This window comes from Artibeus jamaicensis, unplaced genomic scaffold (genome assembly GCF_021234435.1).
Source record: "Artibeus jamaicensis isolate MK-2021 breed Jamaican fruit bat unplaced genomic scaffold, CSHL_Jam_final contig_558, whole genome shotgun sequence".
Taxonomy (NCBI): Eukaryota; Metazoa; Chordata; class Mammalia; order Chiroptera; family Phyllostomidae; genus Artibeus; species Artibeus jamaicensis.
In genome coordinates, this window is record NW_026521886.1 from 5,917,981 (window position 1) to 5,930,788 (window position 12,808).

Sequence of the window (12,808 nt, forward strand, 5' to 3'; positions counted from 1 at the left end):
TAAACAGGAGGAGAGGACTTTAGCTCAGGTGCCAGCACACTGAAGAGAAGATTGCTGGGCCCACCATGGCCTTCTCCACCAGCCCAGCCTATTCTCCAGCCACCCCTGTCCTCACCAGTCAAGTGCTGTTGGTTGCAGGAGACAGAAACTCAACTGGGCTTAAGCTCCAGAGGGGCCTACACTGGCTCAGATGAGCAGCGGTTGGGCATGGCTGCATGGTCATCATGGGCTCTACTGGTCACTACTTTGGTTCACCCATGCAGGTCTCTGCACATGGTGACCTTGGGAGCTATAGGTGCTTCTTTGCCAATAGGTTCAGGGAAATTCCCAGAATGGAGCCTCATGAAGTGGGCAGGATCAGGTGGCTGCTCCAAACCAGTCATGGTGGCCAGGGGGTACAACCTGATACTTGGTGGTCAGGGGTCAGGAAGCTCTCCAGAGCCAGGGGATGGTATGGGGGAATGATTCCCCCAAGCAAAATCCAGGTCCAATTATCAAAACAAGCAGGCCTGGATGGAGGGTAGGCAAAGCATTCATGGACCACCACCTACCTAACTGCTTCTCCTCCAATATGCCCAGCATTTTTTTTTTTTGCCATGTTGAGATTCTTTTTAAAAAATTACAGTTTACACTCTGGCTGGTGTACCTCAGTGGATTGAGCATGGGCCTGTGAAGCAAAGGGTCACTGGTTCAATTCCCAGTCAGGGCACATGCCTGGGTTGCAGGCCAGGTCCCCAGTAAGAGACACATGAGATGCAACCGCACACTGATGTTTCTGTCCCACTCTTTCTCCTTCCCTTCCCCTCTCTCTAAAAAATTTTTAAAAATTACAGTTTACATTTGACATTATTTTGTACTGTTGATAGTTTCAGGTATTGAGCACAGTAGTCAATCATATACTTCATCAAGATATTTCCCATACTCACCTAGCCCATTACATAGTTATTACAATATCATTGACTATATGCCCTACACTGAACTTTACATCCCCGTGATTATTTTGCAACTACCAATTTGTACTTAATCCCCTCAACTTTTTTTACCACCCTTTCCTCTGGCTAACATCAGTCTGTCCTCTGTATATATTACATATGAGTTTGTTTCAATTTTGTTTGTTCATTTATTTCATTCTTTAGTTCCCATATATAAGTGAAGTCATGAAATATTTGTCTTTCTCTGACTGATTTATTTCACTTAGTATAATACCATCTATTTCCATCAGTGCTGTTGCAAATGTTAAGATTTCATTCAATGGCCTAGTAATATTCCATTGTATATGTGTAGCAAAACATTTTTATCCACTCGTTTATTGATGGGCACTTGGGTTGCCTCCATATCTTGGCTATTGTAAATAATGCAGTAATGAACATAGGGATGAATATATAAAGTGGGGCAAAAGTAGGTTTACAGTTGTGGGTATGCAAAACACAGAGTTTATTTTTGTATTATTATTTATTAATTATAGTATTATTTTCCATATAAATACTTACAAACCTACTTTTGCCCCTCCCTGTATTCTTTTGAATTGGGTTTTGGGGTTTCTTAGGATATATGCCACTGGGTTATAGGACAGTTTCATTTTTAATTTTTTGAGGAAATTCTATCCTGTTTTCCACAATGGCTGCACCAGTCTGCATTCCTACCAACAGTGCACAAGGGTTCTCTTTTCTCTACACCTCCTCCAACACTTGTTATTTGTTGATTTATCAATGATAGTCATTCTTACAGGTGTGGGATGGTATCTTCGCTGTGGTTTTAATTTGCATCTCTCTGATGATTAGTAACATTGAATGTCTTTTCATATGTCTGTTGGCCATCTACACATCCTCTTTGGAGAAGTGTCTCCACTCTTAAATTGTATTGTTTGCAGGGGGGGTGGTGTTGAGTTGTATGAGCTCTTCAGAAATTTTGGATATTAACCCCTTATCAGATGTATCTCTGGCAAATATCTTCTCCCATTCAGTAGGTTGTCTTTTCATTTTGTTGAGGGTTTCTTTGCTGTGCAAAAATTTTTTAGTTTGATGAGTCCCATTTATTGTTCTTTTTCCCCCTTGCCCAAGGAGATATACCATATTTTAGGACCATAAGACACACCTAGGCTTTAGACAGGAAAATAGGAGAAAAAATTTTGAAGCAAAAGATGTGGTAAAACATTTAATAACCTGTGACCTCGCTCAACCACCCCCCAACAACCCAGGTAAGCTACATTCAGACTATACGACACACTTCCATTTTCCTCCCAAATTTGAGGGCATGCATCTTATAGTTTGAAAAAATATGGGTACCCGAAAAAAAATAGTGCTAAGAAAAATATCAGAGATTTTACTCGCTATGTTTTCTTCTAGGAGTTTTATAATTTTGAGTCTTGCATTTAAGCCTTTAATTTATTTTGAGTTTATTCTTTTATGTGGTTTTAAAAAGTTGTCTAGTTTCTTCTTTTTTTTCTTTTTGCATGTGTCTGACCAATTTTCCTAACACTATTTGTGGAATAGACTATCTTTACCCAACTGAATGTTCTTGTCTCCTTTGTCAAATATTAATTGGCTATAAAGCTGTGGGTTTTTTCCTATTCTGTTGCAATGATCCATTCCTGCTTTTATGCTACTAATGCTGTTGTGATTACTACAGCATTGTAGTACAGGTTGAAATCAGGTAGCTTGATACCTCCAACTTTGTTCTTATTTCTGCAGATTGTTGTGGCTCTTGGAGAATCTTTCGTGGTTTCATATACATTTTTGCATTATTTGTTCTAGTTCTGTAAAATGTACCATTGTTGTTTTGATAGGAATTGTGCTGAATCTATAGATTGCTTTGAGTAGGATGGACACTTTAATGATGATAATTCTTCCCATCCATGAGCACAGTATATGTTTCCATTTATTTCTATCTTCTTCAATTTCCATTTATTTCTATCTTCTTCCATTTCTTTCTTCAGTGCATTATAATTTTCCAAGAATAGGTTTCTTATATCCATGGTTACATTTATTCCTAGGTCTTTTAAAAAAATTTATGTGCTTGTGTGCTATTTGTATATCTTCCTTTTTAAAATGTATTTTATTATGTTATTACAGTTGTCCCATTTTCCCCCTTCACTCCCCTCCACCCTGTGCCCCCCTCCCACCCACATTCACCCCCTTTAGTTCATGTCCATGTGTCATACTGATAAGTTCTTTAGCTTCTATATTCTCCATACTATTCTTATCTTCCCCCTGTCTATTTTTTACCTACCATCTATACTACTTATTCTCTGTACCTTTTCCCCTTCTCTTCCTCCGATTGCCCTGTTGCTAACCCTCCATGTGGTCTCCATTTCTGTGGTTATGTTCCTGTTCCAGTTATTTGCTTAGTTTGTTTTTTGTTTTTGTTTTGAGTATGGTTGTTAATAATTGTGAGTTTGCTGTAATTTTTCTGTACCTGTTCTTTATCTTCTTTCTCTTAGATAAGTCCCTTTAACATTTCATATAATAAGGGCTTAGTGATAATGAACTCCTTGAACTTGACCTTATCTGAGAAGCACTTTATCTGCCCTTCAATTCTAAATGAAAGCTTTGCTGGATAGAGCAATCTTGGATGTAGGTCCTTGCCTTTCATGACTATGAATACTTCTTTCCAGCCCCTTCTTGCCTATAAGGTTTCTTTTGAGAAATCAGCTGACAGTCTAGTCTGATGGGAACTCCTTTATAGGCAACTGTCTCCTTTTCTCTTGCTGCTTTTAAGATTCTCTCCTTATCTTTCATCTTGGGTAATGTAATTACGATGTGCTGTGGTGTGTTCTTCCTTGGGTCCAACTTCTTTGGGACTCTCTGAGCTTCCTGGACTTCCTGGAAGTCTATTTCCTTTGCCAGGTTGGGGAAGTTCTCCTTTATTATTTGTTCATATAACTTTTCCACTTGTTGCTCTTCCTCCTCTCCTTCCGGTACCCCTATAATTCAGATATTGGAACATTTAAAGATGTCCTGGAGGTTCCTAAGCCTCTCCTCATTTTTTTGAATTCTTGTGTCCTCATTCTTTTCTGGTTGGATGTTTCTTTCTTCCTTCTGGGCCACTCCATTGATTTTAGTTCCAGTTTCCTTCCCATCACTATTGGTTCCCTGTACATTTTCCTTTATTTCATTTAGCATAGCCTTCATTTTTTCATCTAATTTGCAACCAAATTCAACCAATCTGTGAGCATCCTGATTACCAGTGTTTTGAACTATGCATCTGATAGGTTGGCTATCTCTTCATTGCTTAGTTGTATTTGTTCTGGAGCTTTGATGTTCTTTCATTTGGGCCATTTTTTTTGTTTTGATGCACGTGTTACATAGTGAGAGGTAGAGCCTTAGGTGTTCACCTGGGCAGGGCAACCTAGTCACTGTGTTGTGACACTGTATATAGGGGAAGGGTCCAAGAGGGAACAATAGTGCTTGCTCTGCTCTCTGGTGGATTTCATTCACTTCCCCCACTTCCACCAAGCAAACTGGGCCCTTCTGGTGCTGATTCCCATGTGGTTGGGTTTGTGTACATACTAAGACCCTGTGGATCTCTCCAACAAACTCTCCTGTGAGGCTGGGAGTTTCTCCTGGCACCTCAACCCCCAGAGGTGTTTTCAATTAGTGTTTTGAGGCTTTATTTCCCTGTGCTGGAACCCTGGGTTGTGCAGTCTATCTCACTCCCCAGTTTTGACTGGTTTATCTGCGCACAATACAGGACCACCCAGTTTGCCAGCTGCCTTGTGAGCCGCGCCCCTCTACAATCTACCACCTTGCTGGGTCCTCCAGCTGCTGCCTTGAGCATCTGGGGTCTGCCAGCCACCACTTTGTCCCGACCCCTCTCTTCCTGGCTGCCTGACTCCACCCCTCCTACCCATCTGGATGAATATGTCTACTTGAACTCCTTGGTTGTTGGACTTCCATACAGTTCAATTTTCTGTTGATACTGGTTGTTTTGTTTTTGTTTTGTTTTTCTGAATTGTTGTTGTCCTTATTTTGCTCATGCGAGGAGGCACAACGTGTCTACCTATGCCTCCATCTTGGCCAGATGCCCCTGTATATCTTCCCTTGGTCTTTTTTTTTTTTAATGCAATTGTGAATGGGATTTTTTTGTTTGTTTCCCTTTCTGATAGTTCATTATAGGTGTATAAAAATTTAAACATTTTCTGGATATTTATTTTGTGTTCTACTACTTTAATGAATTCATTTATAAGTTCTAGTAATTTTTTGGTGGGATATTTATAGTGTATATAGGGTTCTCTCTCTATATATAGGGTTTTTACATATAGTATAATGTTACCTGCAAACAATGACAGTGTCACTACTTTCTTTCCAATTTGAATTCTTTTCATGTCCCTTTCTTGTAAGATTGCTGTAGCCAGGATTTCCAGCACCATGTTGAATAAGAATGGCAAAAGTGGATATCCCTGTCTTGTTTCTTAAGTGTTTTTAGATTTACCCCATAGAGTATAATGTTAACTGTGAGTTTGTCATATGTAGCCTTTATTATGTTAATATATGTTCCCTCTATTCCCACTTTACTGGGATTTTTTTAAAGATTTTATTTATTTATCTTTAGAGGGGAAGGGAAGGAGAGAGGGAGAGAAACATCAATGTATGGTTGCCTTTCGTGCGTCCCCTGCTGGGAACTGGCCTGCAGGGAACCTGCCTGCAACCCTGGCATGTGCCCTGACTGGGAATCGAACCGCGATTGTCTGGTTCGCAGGCCCGCGCTCAATCCACTGAGCTACACCAGCCAGGGCTACTGGGATTTTTTAAAAATCATAAATAGGTGCTGGATTTTGTCAAATGCCTTTTCTGTGTCTATTGATATGATTACAGGAATTTTATCCTTTATTTTGTTTATGTGGTGTATCATGTTAATTTGTAGATACAGTGCCAAGCTTTAATCTCAGCAATAAATTCAATTTAATCATGGTGTATAATCTTTTTAATTACTGTTGAATTTGGATTGCTAATATTTTGTTGAAGATTTTTGCATCTATGTTCATCAGGGATATTGGCCTGTAATTTTTTTTCTTTGTTGTGTCTTTAACTGGTTTTGGATTTAGGAAAATGCTGGCCTTATACAATGGGTTTGGGAGTTTTCACTCCTCTTGAACTCTTTTTTCCTAATAGTTTGAGAAGGAGAGGTATTCATTCTTCTCCAAATGTTTGGTAACATTCACCTGTGAAGCCATTCAGTCTAGGGCTTTTGTTCATTGGGATTGTTTTTTAAATTACTTCTTCAGTTTCATTTGTTGTAACTGGTCTGTTCATACCTTGTGTTTCTGCTTGATTCAATTTTGGAATATTTTACATTTCTAGGATTTTATCCATTTCTTCCTGATTGTCCAATTTGTTGGCATATAGGTGTTCATAATAGTTTCTTATAATTCTTTGGAAGGGCTGAGGGGCTAACTCTCAGTTGTTAATGTCTCTTTTACTTCTGATTTTATTTACTTTGGTCCTGTTTTTTTTTTTTTTAATCCTTGATGAGTCTGGTAAAAGGCAGCTTTTCCAAAAAACAGCTCTTGGTTTCATTGATTTTTTTGGTATCTTTTTAGATTCTATTTTGTTCATTCTGCTCTGATCTTTATTAGTTCCCTCCTTAAACTCACTTTGGGCTTTGTTTTTCATTATTTTTCTAGTTTCTTTAGGTGTATGATTAGGTAGTTTATTTGAGATTTTTCTTGTTTCTTGAGATAGGCCTGTAATGTTATGAGTTTCCCTCTTAGGCTGCTCTGGCTATGTCCCAAAGATTTTTGTGTTGTTGTGTTTTCATATTTATTTGCTTCAGAGTATCTTTTGAGTTCTTCCTTGATCTGATGGTCAACCCCTTTATTATTTAGTAATATGTTATTTAGCCTCCATGTGTTTTGTTGTTTTTCAGTTTCTTTCTTATAGTTAATTTCTAGTTTCATTACCACTATGGTCAGAGAAGATGCTTGATATGATTTTAATTTTCTTAAACTTATTAAGACTTGTTTTGTGTCCTAACATATGGCCTATCCAGACAAATGTTCCATATGCACTTGAAAAAAATGTATGTCCTGCTGCTTTTGGGTGAAGTGCTCTGTAAATATCTATCTGATCCAGTGTATCATTTAAGGCAGCTAATTCCTTGTGGATTTTCTGACTGGAAGATTATCTGTTGATGTCAATGGGGTGTTAAAAGCCCCCACTATAATTGTATTACTGTCACTTTCTCCCTTTATGTCCATCAAGATTTTCTTTATATATTTAGGTACTCCTACATTAGATTCATAATTGTTTACAAGGCTTTTATACTCTTATTAGATCACACTTTATCAATATGTAATGTTCTTCTTTGTCTCTTATTGTGCCCTTTGTTTTAAAGTCTACTGTGTCTGATATAAATATTGCTACCCCAGCTTTTTTCATTTCCATTTGCATGAAATATCTTTTTCTAACCCTTTACTTTTAGTATGTGTATGTATTGTTCTCAGATGGGTCTCTTATAAACAGCATATATATGGGTCTTATTTTCTTATCCATTCAACTACTCTATGTCTTTTGATCAGAGCATTTAGGCCATTTATATTTAGAATGTGCTGGGAACTGTCCTGCCTGGTTTCAGAAGCTGTAACCTTGCCAACAAGTGAAAAGGCCCCATGGCTAGGGGACCTTGAGACCATAAGCCACTAAGGAGAAAAAACTTATTCTCCTGGCAGGGGCACAGCCTTTGCCCCCTTTACTTCACCCTGCTTGGCCCTGGGTGGATGACTGGTTAGCCAATGACGGGTAAGATTCCTCAAGGGACTTCTGCCAAGATGGAGGCATAGGTGGAGACACCGTGCTTTCTCACACAACCAAGTTTAGAGACAACAAAATATTAGCAACAGAAAACATGGCCAGAACACAGAACATTGAACTTTTCAGAAGTCCAATAACAACGAATTCTTCAGCCTGACCGGTAAGAGGGGTGAAATCAGCAGCTGGTGGAGCAGGGTTGCACAGGAAAACTCGGTCAGACAGACTCAGGCGCATGGATCCCAGGCTTGGGGTTGCAAAGGGCTGACCCAGTGAGTGACCTACTGAGTGCAACCTACTGAGCGAGACCCAGTGAGTGACTGGCAGATCCAGCAAGGGTGAAGGGTAGCGGGTTGACTGTGCTGGCGCATTCCTGCGCAGATAGACCGGGGAGGGAGCGGGCAGTGAGACTGGACCAAGCAGGTCCCAGCGACGGGAGGCAGCAGAGACAGCCGCCATTTGCTGGCTCTGACCCCACCCCCACATACAGCTTCACAACCTAGTGACCTGAGCAACCCTTCCCTGGTGAACACCTAAGGCTTCGCTCCTCACCCAGCAGTGGGAAGCAGGAGAGGGGGACACCATTTCCCCACTCTGACCCCGCCAGCACATACAGCTTCACAGCCCAGTGACCCTGCCCTGGAGGCCCCACCCCGCCCCTAAGGCTCCGCTCCTAATACTTAGTGGGTGGGAACAGACCAAAAATGGGTCAAGAAGATCTCAAAGTCCCACAGCCCATAAATGTAATTGACAAAGAAATAGCAAAACTTTCAGATGCACAGTTCAAAACATTGGTGATCAGGATGCTCACAGAACTGGTTGATTTTAGTCACAAATTAGAGGAACATATGAAAGCTAAACTAATTGAAATGAATGGTAATGCACAGGAAACCAATAGTGATGGAAAGGAAACTGGGTCTCAAATCAAAGGAGTGGACCAGAAGGAGGATAAAAAATGACCAATCAGAAAAGAATGAAGAAACAAGAATTCAGAAAAATTAGGAGAGGCTTACGAACCTCCAGGACATCTTTAAATGCTCCAACATCCGAATTATAAGGGTACCAGAAGGGGGAAAGGAACAGCCACCAGTGGAAAACTTATTTGAACAAATAATAAAGGAGAATTTCCCCAATCTGGCAAGGGCAATAGACTTCCAGGAAATCCAGGAAACTCAGAGAGTCCCAAAGAAGTTGGACCCAAGAAGAAACACACCAAGGCACATCATCATTACATTAGCCAAGATTAAAATGAAAGAGAAAATACTAGAAGCAGCAAGAGCTAAGGGGATAGTCACCTACAAAGGAGAGCCCATCAGACTGTCAGCTGATTTCTCAAAAAAGACCTTACAGGCAAGAAGGGGCTGGAAAGAGGTATTCCAAGTCATGAAAACCAAAGACCTACAACCAAGATTGCTCTATCCAGCAAAGCTTTCATTTAAAATGGAAGGACAGATAAAGTGCTTCTCAGATAAGATCAAATTCAAGGAGTTCATCATTAACAAGCCCTTATTATATAAAATGTTAAAGGGACTTACCTAAGAAAAAGAAGGTAAAAATATGAACAGTGAAAGGACAGCAAACTCATAGTTATTAACAACCACATCTAAAACAAAAGCAAGCTAAAAGGACAGCTAGATCAGGAGCAGAACCATAGAAATGAAGATCTCATAGAGGGTTAGCAACAGGGGAGTGGGAGAAGGAGAAGGAGGGAGAATGTACAGAAAATAAGTAGCATAGATGGTAGGTAGAAAATAGATAGGGGAGGGCAAGAATAGTATGGGAAATATAGAATCAAAAAAACTTGAGACACATAGTCATAAACTAAAGGGGGGAATGGTAGGGGTGGCAGGTTGCAGGGTGGAGGGGAATGAAGGGGGAATAGAGCAACTGTAATGGCATAATCAATAAAATAAAAAAATTTTAAAAAATTCCTCAAGGGAGGGACAACCTAAGACAGGCACAGTTGCAAAGGGGCCATCAGGGAAGGATTTAGGGGTTGCGGAGACGGGACAAAAAACCCTCAGCCCCTTGGCTTTATCATAGCCTGAGTCCTCACTCTATCTATAAAAAGTTTCCTAATCTCTTGGCTACCCTGCTTCCCCCACCTGATTCAGGCCTGTTACAATGTTGAAGGGAGGGTGTAGCCCTGTGCCAGAACTGGTCGTTCCCAGAGTGGTGGGGGGCAGGGCGGCAATCAGGCCTGAGAAAGAATGCATTAAATCCTGTGACACCTCCTTTGCTAATAATGTCCTCAATTTAAATGTTAAGGGTCCATGCACAAAATAAGTTTGTTTCCCCAGGTTTAATGGACAATTGGTGTCACCCTGTCTACTAGACCCTGACTCAAAAGGATCCCTGTGATCCTGGAAATGTTATCTATAAACCATATCTCCTTTCTTTGGTATGCATCCCTATGCAAGCTAAACTCAATAAAAGCTTACTGAGAGAGGGCTCGAGACCTTTCTCTTCTGAGAGACTGGTCAGCCTTCTCTCCCCAAGCGGATCATGTCTGGTGGACTTCTTTTCATCTGCCAAGGCTGGGAGACCTCTGCTGGACAAAGCTCCCCCACATCTGGTGCCCAGAACAGGGACCTGATGATTCAGCATCTGCATCAGCCAGAGGCTAAGAGCCATCATTGTGGATGGTACACCTAAGAAGATGGAATTCTGCACTATCATATCCCCAGGGACAGCAGCACTGTATTTTTCAGTAAGGCTTCTAGGTGTGTTAAACATAAGAGGAAAGGTTCAAGAGGAAAGGTTCATCTCTCGCTACCCCTTGAGTAGCTTTCTTTGCATTTTGCTTCCCTGCACCTTCTTCCATGAATAGGAGTCTTGTTTTCTCTCTCCCAAGCATTTGCTGCTCCTCTCAGGCATGGGTCAAGCATTTAAAAGTCACTAGGGTGCTTGCCACTAGAAGACACTCATGAAAGGATAAGTTCTAATGTGAACTGGGACAGAACACTAGGTTTCCCACCAGCTGTAAGCAAAAGTCCATACAATGAGAGGCACATTGTAAAAGCATTTGCAGTCCCATCCCCTGCACATGATCCCCACTTAGGTTTAGGCTTGGGGAGGAGAAAGCAAAGACTTTTGCTTTATCAGCTTTCATAGTGAGGTATTTATGAATATTTCAGCTTCCCACTGAGCCCAGAAGAAAAGAGGCACTCCCTCCCACTGACTTGAGATTCAGGTGTCCCTGCATAAGTAAGAACCTCGTGGAGGTGTCCTAAGGTCATTTCTTAAAGACTCGAGAGGGCCTCATAGGGAACTCCAAACACAGTAATTTAATTTTCAGGTCATCTCGGGAAGTACAAATAAGGATTGGTCATCTGGCATTCCCAGCCCCCTGCCTGTTTTAGACAGGGGAGAAACAGAGGCATAAAAGAGGCAGGGATGACCAAGGGATGACAGCCTTGGGGAGCCCTCCTCACAAGGAGCACATTTTGACACACTACACTCTTCTCATTAGCAAGAAGCAGGATCTGAGGGTGCAGACTGAGCAAGAGTGAAACTAGATTCTTTTTTTTTTTGCATCTTTTTTTTATTTTTTTAAACATTTTTTATTGATTATGCCATTACACTTGTTCTATTCCCCCCTCCTTTCCCCTCCACCCTGCACACCCCTCTCCCACCATTCCCCCCCTTTAGTTCATGAACACGTGTCTCAAGTTCTTTAGATTCTGTATTTCCCCTACAATTTTTACCCTCCCCCCTATCTATTTTCTATCTACTGTCTGTGCTACTTATTTTCTGTACCTTCTCCCCCCTTCTTCTTCTCCCACTCCCCTGTTGCTAATCCTCCACGTGATCTTCATTTCTATGGTTCACTCCTAATCTAGCTGTCTTCATAATTTGCTTTTGTTTTAGGTGTGGTTGTTGATAACTGTGGAGTTTGCTGTCCTTTCACTGAGCAAACTGTGGAGTTTTATGGCCTTTCACTGTTCATCTTTTTTTTTTATTTTCTTTTTCTTAGGTAAGTTCCTTTAACATTTTATATAATAAGGGCTTAATGATGATGAACTCCTTGAATTTGGTCTTATCTGAGATCTGAGAAGCACTTTATCTGTCCTTCCATTCTAAATGAAAACTTTGCTGAATAGAGCAATCTTGGTTGTAGGTCTTTGGTTTTCATGACTTGGAATACCTCTTTCCAGCCCCTTCTTGCCTGTAAGGTCTCTTTTGAGAAATCCGCTGCCAGTCTGATGGGAACTCCTTTGTAGGTGACAGTCCTCTTAGCTCTTGCTGCTTCTAGGATTCTCCCCTTCATTTTAATCTTGGCTAATGTAATGATGATGTGCCTTGGTGTGTTTCTTCTTGGGTCCAACTTCTTTGGGACTCTCTGAGTTTCCTGGAAGTCTATTTCCTTTGCCAGAATGGGGAAGTTCTCTTTTATTATTTGTTGAAATAGGATTTCCACTCATGACGGTTCCTCTTCCCCTTCTGGTACCCCTATAATTCGAATGTTGGAGCATTTAAAGATGTCCTGGAGGTTCCTAAGCCTCTCCTCATTTTTTTGAATTCTTGTTTCTTCATTCTTTTCTTTTTTTTAATTTTATTTAGTTATTTTTCAACTACAGTTTTTTTTGTCTATTTTTCCCATCCCAGCCTCCCCCGCCCCTTGCTCCCCACCTCCCTCCCATTTCCACCCCCCTTAGTTCTCGTCCCTGTGTCCTTCCTATTTGTTCCTCCAAATCCCTCCCCCATTTTCTCCTTAACTTCCCTTCCTTCTCCCCTCTGGTCACTATCCCCTTGTTCTCTATTTCAGTGTCTTTGTTTTTTGTTTGTTTTTTTTCTGCTTGTTTGTTTGTTTTGTTGTTTAGCTTCCTGTTAAAGGTGAGATCATATGGTATTTGTCTTTCAACCCCTGGCATATTTCACTCAGCATAATGCTTTCCAGTTCCATCCATGTTGTTGCAAACGGTAGTAGCTCCTTCTTTCTCTCTGCAGCATAGAATTCCATTGTGTATATGTACCACAATTTTTTAATCCATTCATTTACTGATGGGCACCTAGGTTGCTTCCAACTCTTGGCTATTGTAAATTGTGCTGCTATGAACATT